Source organism: Suricata suricatta, chromosome 6 (assembly GCF_006229205.1).
Source record: "Suricata suricatta isolate VVHF042 chromosome 6, meerkat_22Aug2017_6uvM2_HiC, whole genome shotgun sequence".
Lineage (NCBI taxonomy): Eukaryota > Metazoa > Chordata > Mammalia > Carnivora > Herpestidae > Suricata > Suricata suricatta.
The window spans coordinates 74,906,457-74,915,606 of NC_043705.1; the positions used below are offsets into that span (position 1 = coordinate 74,906,457).

The 9,150-nt window shown below is 36.4% G+C and overlaps 1 pseudogene; it reads left to right on the plus strand.

Annotated features, from left to right (window-relative positions):
• The first annotated feature begins 8,273 nt into the window (after positions 1–8,273).
• On the plus strand, positions 8,274–8,748 carry LOC115293631 (annotated as a pseudogene).
• The last annotated feature ends 402 nt before the right edge of the window (positions 8,749–9,150 follow it).

A 9,150-nucleotide genomic window follows, 5' to 3' on the forward strand; every position in this document is an offset into this window, starting at 1 on the left:
AAAGAAAGAAAAGAAAAGAAAAAAGGAGGAAGAAGAAGAAAAAAATATATGAAAGAAAAAAAGGTTTGCAAGACACCCCATTTCAGGTAATGAAAAAAGTGGTCTCTAAGAGTTGGGAAGCAAACTAAGTGAGCAATTTACTGCCTTGAAAGAGTTTTAAAGTGATGGTGTGGGAAGGCTCCATGCTGACAGCTCAGACCCTGGAGCCTGCTTCAGATGCTGTCTCTCTCTGTCTCTGTCTCTCCCCTGCTCATACTCTATCTCTGTCTCTTTCCAAAAAAGAAATAAACATTAAAAAAATTAAAAGAAGTCCTTCAGGCAGAAGGAAAATGATACCATGTGGAAATAATGATTTATACAAAGGAATAAAGAGCACCAGAAATGTAGTTTAAGACTGATGGAAAAATATGTGATTTTTAAGTTATTTATATCCTTTAAAAGACAATTCACTGCTTAAACAAAATTTCAAAAGTATTGTGGTATTAAGTTACACTTAATTGTAGAATTCTCAAGGTGAAATATATGAAAATAGTGCAAAGGCAAGTTAAAGAGAAATGGAAGTATATTATTGCAAATATTTTATATGTAAAAAAATACACATCATATATGTGAAGTGATATTATATCAAAGGTAGAATATTATAATGACTTATACGTCCTAAAGCAACCTCTAAAATGTCAACAATAAAGGAGCCAAGAAAGGAAATAAAGTGGAATCTTAAAAAACATTCCATTAATCCAAAGAAGGCAGAAAAGAGGGACAACAGAAAAAAAAATGGATAAGACAAAATGAAAACATGTAATGAGGAAATGATTTATATAGAACTATATTAATAATTACATTCAATGGAAATAGGGTAAACATTCTGATTAAAAGGAAAAGATGATGAGATCTGATATAAAAAGCAAGAACTAATTACCTATTGCCTATAAGAAATACATTTTAAATATCAATGCTAATAGGCTTTAGATCAAAAATGATATACTTGCACTAACCAAAAGAAATCTAGAATGACTACATTAATAATAGTACAAGTGGACTTCAGAGCAAAGAATATTATCTGAGATAAAGAAAGGTTATTTCCTAATTAATGATGAAGGAGTAAATTCACCAAGAGGATTTAAGAATCCTAAAAAATATGCAATTAAAAACAATTTCAAAATGCATGAAACAAAACTAATAGAACTGCAGAGAAAAATATTGTTGCAGAACAACAATTATACTCAGAGATTTTATTATCTGTCTCTTAATAATCGATAGGATAGAAAATCAGAAGGGTATGGTGTACTTAAATCACTATCAACAAATTGGACCTGACACTTATAGAACTTTCTATCAACAACAAAAGACTACACATCTTTCAAGTTGCACATGGGACACTTAATCAAGATAGACCAGATCTTGAGCAATGGAAAAAGTCTCAGTAATTTTAAAAGAATTCAAGTCATAAAGCATGTTCTCTGATCAGAAAGGAATTAAATTAGAAGTAAATAACAAAGATATCTGGAAAATCTCCAAATACGTAAAAAACAAATAACACACCTTAAATAACCCATGGGTCAAAAACAAAATCAAAAGGAAAAATAGAAAGTATTATAAACTGAGTAAAAATAAAAACGAAACATCAGAATTTGTAGGATGCAATTAAAAGAAGTACCAAAGGGAAAACTTACAATATGCCTAAAAAAGAAGAAAGTTCTCAGATCAGTGACTTCATTTTCTACCTTAAGAAATTAAAGAATGAAAGGGGCTACTGGATGATTCAGTCAGGTAAGCATCTGGCTCTTGATTTCGGCTGAGGTCATGACCTCATGATTTGTTGGTTCAAGCCCTCATCAAGCACTATACTGGCAATGTGGAGCCCCCTTGGGATTATCTCTCCCGCTTTCTCTGCCCCCTCCCTGCTCATGCTCTAAATAAATATATAAATAAATAGGAATTAAAAAGTGAAGAACACATTAAATCCAAACTAAATAGAAAAAAAAGGAAATTATAAAGATCAGGGAGGAAATTAATAAAATAGAAACCAGAAAACTGTGGGGAGCCGCCAAATTTTCTGGCTGCCTCAGGCAAGGATTATCACTCTCCGGGGAGTGAACCAGTAAACAAGATTTGCATCTGGAGGCTGGAGACTGCCATTTCCTGGTCAAAATAATTTGGTGACTGTCTTGCTGCCCCAGACGTAGATTTGGCCAAGGTGCACAAAAGATCAAAACCTTATTTCTCAGTATGCAGCGCTAGCTTCCCCTCCCCAGCGTTGCAGATGCAAGTCTGCGCGCTTCCCTTTGAAGCTGTGTCCAGAGTTTGCAGTGTCAGTTTTTCCTTTTCTCTGATATTCATTTGACTCTGTTACCTGGCAACCAACCCAGGGCAGTTCCCTGCCCCAAAACCATATATAAAATAAGAGTGTTTTCTGGGGGAAAAAGAAGGAGAGGAAGAAGAAGAATAAAGAAGAGAGGCTTGATCAGAAACCGTGTGTTGTGTCTTCACTCTCTGCGTCTCCCTCCTGCCCTGTTTTCTCTCCCTCCCTTAGGAAAAGAACCCACGAGGTTTCTCCGCCTGACCCGGACGGAGGCGGAGGCGCGCTCAAAGCCGGGGACTAGCGCGCCTGGACCTGGCGAGCTAGTGCACCGCTGGCACCTACAAGTGCCGCCCCAACCTGGGGTGGAAGCGGACTGGCGGACGAGCAGCCCGGGTCTGCGGGAAAAGACAGAAAACTATAGAGAAAAATAACGAAACCAAAACAGAGTTCTTTGATAAAATAAATAAAGTTGGTAGACCTCTAGTGAGACCAGAAGAAAAAGAGATGAAACACAAATTGCCAATATCTGAAAGGTGAAAGGTGGTATCACCACAGAATCTACAGACATTAAAAAGATGCAGTTATAAATAAAATACATATAAATAAAACATATTTTTAAAAACTTGGGGCACCTGGTGGCTCAGTTGGCTGGTTAAGCATCCAACTTCGGCTCACGTCATGATCTCACAGCTGGTGGGTTCAGGCCCCACATTGGGCTCTGTGCTGACAGCTGAGTCTGGAATCTGCTTCAGATTCTGTGTCTGCCTCTCTCTCTCTCTGCTGCCTCTCACTCACACACTCACTCTCTCTCTCTCTCAAAAAGAATAAACATTAAAAAATTTAAATAACTTTATGCTGATAAATTCAGCAATATGGATAAAATGGACAAAATCCTTCTAAAACAAATTACAAAAGATCTTTCAAGAGGTAGTAGGGAACCTAAACAACTTAAGAAATTAAATTTGTAGTTAAAAATGTTCCCACAGCCTCAGGCCCAATGACTTCAGTAGTGAATTCTACTCAGCATTTAAGGGAGAACTAATACCAATTCTACACAAATTCTTTCAGAAAATTAAAGATAAGAGAACACATTCCAGCTCATTCTATGATGACAGCATTACTCATCATTTATCTGAATTTCACCATAGCAGCTATCAAAAATTATCTTGTATTCTCGTGGATAAGATAAATAAGTGTTGGACAAACGGCAGTACTGTTAGTACAATTAGTACAGTTGAAGTAGTATGATCCTTTTTTATTGAATGACTATGGCAAAACAGTGATTACATAACAAATTAATGTCACCATAGAGTGTTTTAATAAAGCTGAGAACATTTGGCAGGATAAGCTATCAAAAATCCCCTGAGCCTAAAGCAATGTGTAACAGTTTCTTTCTGGTTCATGGAAGGTTCAGTGTGGGTTTTCCTCTTCAGGAGGCTTTCCTGGAAAGTTTTCCTTCAAATAGTGAACTCAGGGATCTAAGTTCCTCCCACTTCCGAGTTGTCTCAGAGATCTTTGCCTGCAGCAAGTCAAATGGGAAGAGACTGCAGATGTTTATACTGCATGTTTCTGGCCAACATTGAAATGGATTATATGGCACTTCTGCCTGCACCCCACTGACCAGAATTCAGTCTATGCTCTACCTAGATGCTAAAGGGCTTAGTATCTGGTTGTCCTGTATTCCTAGGAAGAAAATGAAACAGTTTGGTGAATACATAGCATTGTGTCTGCCTTAAATATTATGAATATTTTATATAATATCATTAGGATCCATGAACTAAAATGATGATCCATTATCTAATAAGATGACATAGATTTTTAAAAATTCTATGAATCATCTTAAATCAAACTGTAAAACAGGAAAGATTTAACTGAACCTTAACAAGTTAAAATATGACTCAAATGTGTATGAGTTTAAGAGATATGGAGTCCAGTATAAGATTTTTTTTCTCTACTTCCCATCATTTAGACTACTCTGGAATATTTTTTTAATGTTTTATTTATTTTTGATACAGAGAGAGACAGAGCATGAGAGGGGGAAGGGCAGAGAGAAAGGGAGACACAGAATCCGAAGCAGGCTCCAGGCTCTGAGCTGTCATCACAGAGCCCGATGCAGGGCTAGAACCCACGAACATGAGATCATGACCTGAGCTAAAATCGGAGTCTCAACCGACTGAGCTACCCAGGCACCCCTATTCTGATATATTTTATTAAACCCTAATTGTTATACCAAAAGAACAAATGACTAATGAGAGCAAGCCCAAGAATAATGTAACTGAGGTAGAAAGAAAAATTGAAATTTCTCACATGAATATTAGTTGAAAGAATGATGAAAGTTGATCCTAAGGGAAAGATATAGAGTTAACAACATATCTGACATAAAATATTAGAGTGGGACTATCATTTGAAACAGAGATCAGTCTTATCCTTTATGGCTCTCAAGATTAGTAAAAGGACCTTGAAAGTAGAAAAAAACTGTGGGCTCAAAATAAAGGAAAATCTTGAGGTACCTGTGTGGCTCAGTCAACTGAGCATCCAACATCAGCTCAGGTCATGATCTCACAGTTTATGAGTTCAAGCCCCATACTGGGATCTCTGCTGTTAAATCCATTGTCTTTCACAAATTATCTGTGTGTGTGTTTGTGTGTATGAGGAAAACACTTGAGATCTACTCTCAGAAAATTCTTAGTATCCAATACATTATTATTAATGATAGTTCCTGTGGTGTATATTAGATCTCCAAACTTACTTATGTTACAACTGAAAGTTTGTACTCTTTAAACAACATCTCCCTCCCCACCCCACCACCTCCCAGGTCCTGGTAATAACCATTCTACTCTGTTACATGAATTTAACTGTTTTGCTTTGTTTTGGATTCCACATATAAGTAAGGTCATGAAGCACTTGTCTTATTGTATCTGGCTTATATTTATTGAGTCTTAAAAATATTTATGTTAATATATAATGGGGTAACAGCTATTCAAAATTAATTATTAATATGTTTAATTTTAATTTCTAATATGACAAACATAAATAGATATGTCCCACATAAACAAAGGCTCTCAGAATCTTAATTAAGTGCTGAGAGTATAAATAGGTTCTGAGATAAAATATGTTTGGACCCATTGAATTAAAGCTATACAAAATGAGATAGACTAAAGTAGACTGTAGCCACTGAAGTCTATTCCAAATTGAAACACAATGAGGCTAATCATCCATTAATTTAATAAAATACTGACACAAACATTAGCTTAGTTAAAACGTGTTTATCAAACATCTACTTAGTGTCAGAATCATAATTAGAATTCTGTCATTCTCCCACTAAACGATTTTTATTCCTTCCCCTGATTTTATTCCCATAGTTTAGCAATTATGTTTACCTCCAGGTTTTGACCTGGCAAATAAATGGACCATATTCTATTCTAACTGGAACCATTCATGAGTTCACTGGCTAAAATGCTTGTCAGTTGTAACTACCTTCCTTTCTTAGCACTCCTTGACTGAATGGATGAAAGATTTCCCAGACTTCTATATACTGTGTACTTGGGCTCCTGTTCCCTACCTATGTCTCAGGTATTCAAAGTACATGTCAGCAAAGAAAGAATGATTCAGTTCTGGGGTGTGGGTGGAAAGTAAGAAAACAAGAATGAAGCCAGATGAGAATACTATTCATGAAGTGGGATGAGTCATAAAACAGTAAGGTATACACAATTGTACACCAACACATACTTTCCCAAACAATATACCTGAATATTAGAGCTATAGCTACACAAGAATAAATGCCACACAAGACTTACCAAAGTATAATAAATCAATTAAGTATGGTATGCAATAAGGATGAAGATACTGTAAACATAAATACTAATTGGTTACTATAATGTATGTATCATAATATTCAAGCATCATTGTTGATATCAAAACTTTGAAATAATTTATGCATTCTTTTAATGTCCATGGTTCAGACAAAAAAAGAAAAAAATCAAGAGTAAAGGCAAATATCCTAAGGTAAATTTCAAGCAGTAAGTAAAATTGCTCATGGGATACTTGGAGTTATACAAGATAGATTTCCATTGGCCAATAGGGGTCAACCTGTGACTGTCCCAAACTTAAACACTACAGATAATTTTAATTAATTAATTAATTGTTCCCAAATATATTTGCAGCTATTATTTAGATATTTAAGGGAAAAGGCCACATTATTATGATTTCTGGTTCTTATACAGTAGGTGTAGAAATATATATTTTTAGTCCTAGAAAAACAAAGACCAGTATATCATTTTAGATGTTCTGAAGAGAATCGATTTGATCAGAGTAATACAAAGCTGGCATTGTCATGTAAATTTCACCTCACATGAATGGTATATGGAACTTCCTAGCACTATTTTTACAAATTTTCTGTCATTTTGCAATCAGATTAAAATTTGTAAAAATAAGATCTTTTTGTTACCTTTCATAAAAACTCTCCAATGCTTTCCATCATACTTAGAGTAAAATAATGTTTTTCTCACAGCCTTCAAGGCCTATATATTTTAGCCCCTGTTTACCTCCAACATTATTTCATAACACTTTACCCCTTGCAAACTATACTTTAGGCATAAGGTTCTCCTATTTCCTTCACATAACAAACTCTTCTCTGCTTTGTGACCCTTGAACTTGCTATTCTCTCTTGCTAAAATATTATTTTCAGGATCTTGGAAAGCTAATGTTTTCTCAGAATTCAGTCTCAGGGTAAATGTCATCTCAGGAAGGCTTTTTTTGTTGTTGGATTGAGATAATCATCATACACACACACACACACACATACACATTCTCTATCACCTTGTCCTGATTTTCTTATATCATTTATCACAATTCACAGATATTTTCCTTAACCTGTTTATTATTATCCCCCTCTAAATCAGAGGAGTTTCTTATTTTCAGTTCTATCAGAATAAGTGTTCAACAAACATTTATTGAATAAATCAATTTGAAAGAGAGCCACAAAACAGTTACCATTGTAATAATCATCAAAATAGTTACTATCCACTTTTGTCAACAATGTGTTAAGACGTTTATGTGTGTTATGTATCCTTACTTTACCTACTACATCTTTACCTTTCCTACCACTGTATCCCTGTTACCTTTCATAGTATTATATGCAGCTTATGAAATGGCTCCCAATGAATTCTATCTCCTGCTATTTAACCCAATATATCATCCCCTTCCCTTATGTGTACTGGCTAGACTTAGTGACTTGTCTCCAAAGAACAAGATATGCCAAAAGTGGCAGGAATGCAATGATAAAAAGAGAACTCTGCTGGAGTGAAACCTGGTGTATACAACCTTGACCAAATTACCAAGGTCAACGATATTGGCAATACATAAAGATACCATGTATCCATGATGTCATATCCATGATATGATACAAGGGAGAGGGCAGATCACTTTTTGTGTTATCCCTCCCTTAATGCAAAACTTCAGTATAATCATGAGAAAATATCAAGGACATTCAAGTTGAGGAGCATTCTACAAAATAACTACCATTTCTTCTAAAAAATGTCAAGATGTGAAATGCAAAGAAAGAATGATCACAGAACAAGGAGACTAAGGAGACATGACAACTAAATGCATGTGACTTTCTGGATTGGGACCTGGAACGGAAGAACATGAGTGGAAAAACTGGTGACATCTGAATAAAGTTTAGCTTTCTTTTTCTTGGTGGCTCAGTCAGTTAAGCATCCACCTCTTGATTTTAGCTTAGGTCATGATCCCAAGATAGTGGGCTTGATCCCACAATCTTGGGAACACATGGGGCTCCACACTGAGCATGGGGCCTGCTTAATATTCTGCTTTTCTCTCTCCTTCTGCCCCTCTCCTCTTCTCATACTCTCTCTCTCTAAAATAAAAATTAAAAATAAAAGAAATAATTTTCTAAAAAGTGATAAGATGTCGCCTTTCTGCCAGAACTGCCATCTTCCAGTAACTCACCAAAATGTACAACACAAATGGAAAGAGGAGAGACTCCCTTTACATGTTCTACAGACCGTTAGAAAACATGAAGTTTTTCCTTTGGCTGCGTACGTAAAAATCTACAAGAAAGGTGATATTGGAGACATCAAGGGAATGGGCACTGTTCAAAAGGAACCCCCTGCAAACGTTACCATGGCAAAACTAGAAGAGTCTACAGGGCTATCCAGCATTGTGTTGGCATTGTTATAAACCAGTTAAGGACAAGATTCTTGCCAAGAGAATTAATGTATGTGCTGAGCACATGAAGCACTCACAGAGCCAAGATACCTTCCTGAAGCCTGTGAAAGAAAGTGATCAGAAAAATAAGAAAGCCAAACCCATAGGGATTTGGGTTAGACTGAAGCTCCAGACTGCTCCACCAAGAGCAGCACTCTTTATGAGAACCAATGGAAAGGACTGAGCTGCTGAAACCCATTCCCTATGAACTCATGGCATGATAAGTGTGAAAAAGTGATGAGATGTCAATTCTGACACTAGGCTACAGAAGACGTGACTTCTATTTTGCTTGCACTTACTCTGTGGCTCTTCTAGCTCACTGCTCTGTTGAAGCAAGGTCCTTGATATGAGCCCACATAGACAGGCCCATGTGAGAAGGAGCCGAGGGTTGCGTCTGGTCAAAAGCTAGTGAGTCGCTAAGGCTGTTGGTCCAACATCCCTTAAAAAACTGAATCCTACCAGCAACCATATGACGGGTGGGTGATGTCACTCAACAGCTGAGTAAAGAGTCTAGGTCACAGAGCTCCAAAGGGCAGCAGCAGCTTGGAAGGTTTATAGCTACAGGGTTTATTTCTAGCAGATGCTGGGCACCATTTTCCACGATATGCAAAAGCAAGCAGACT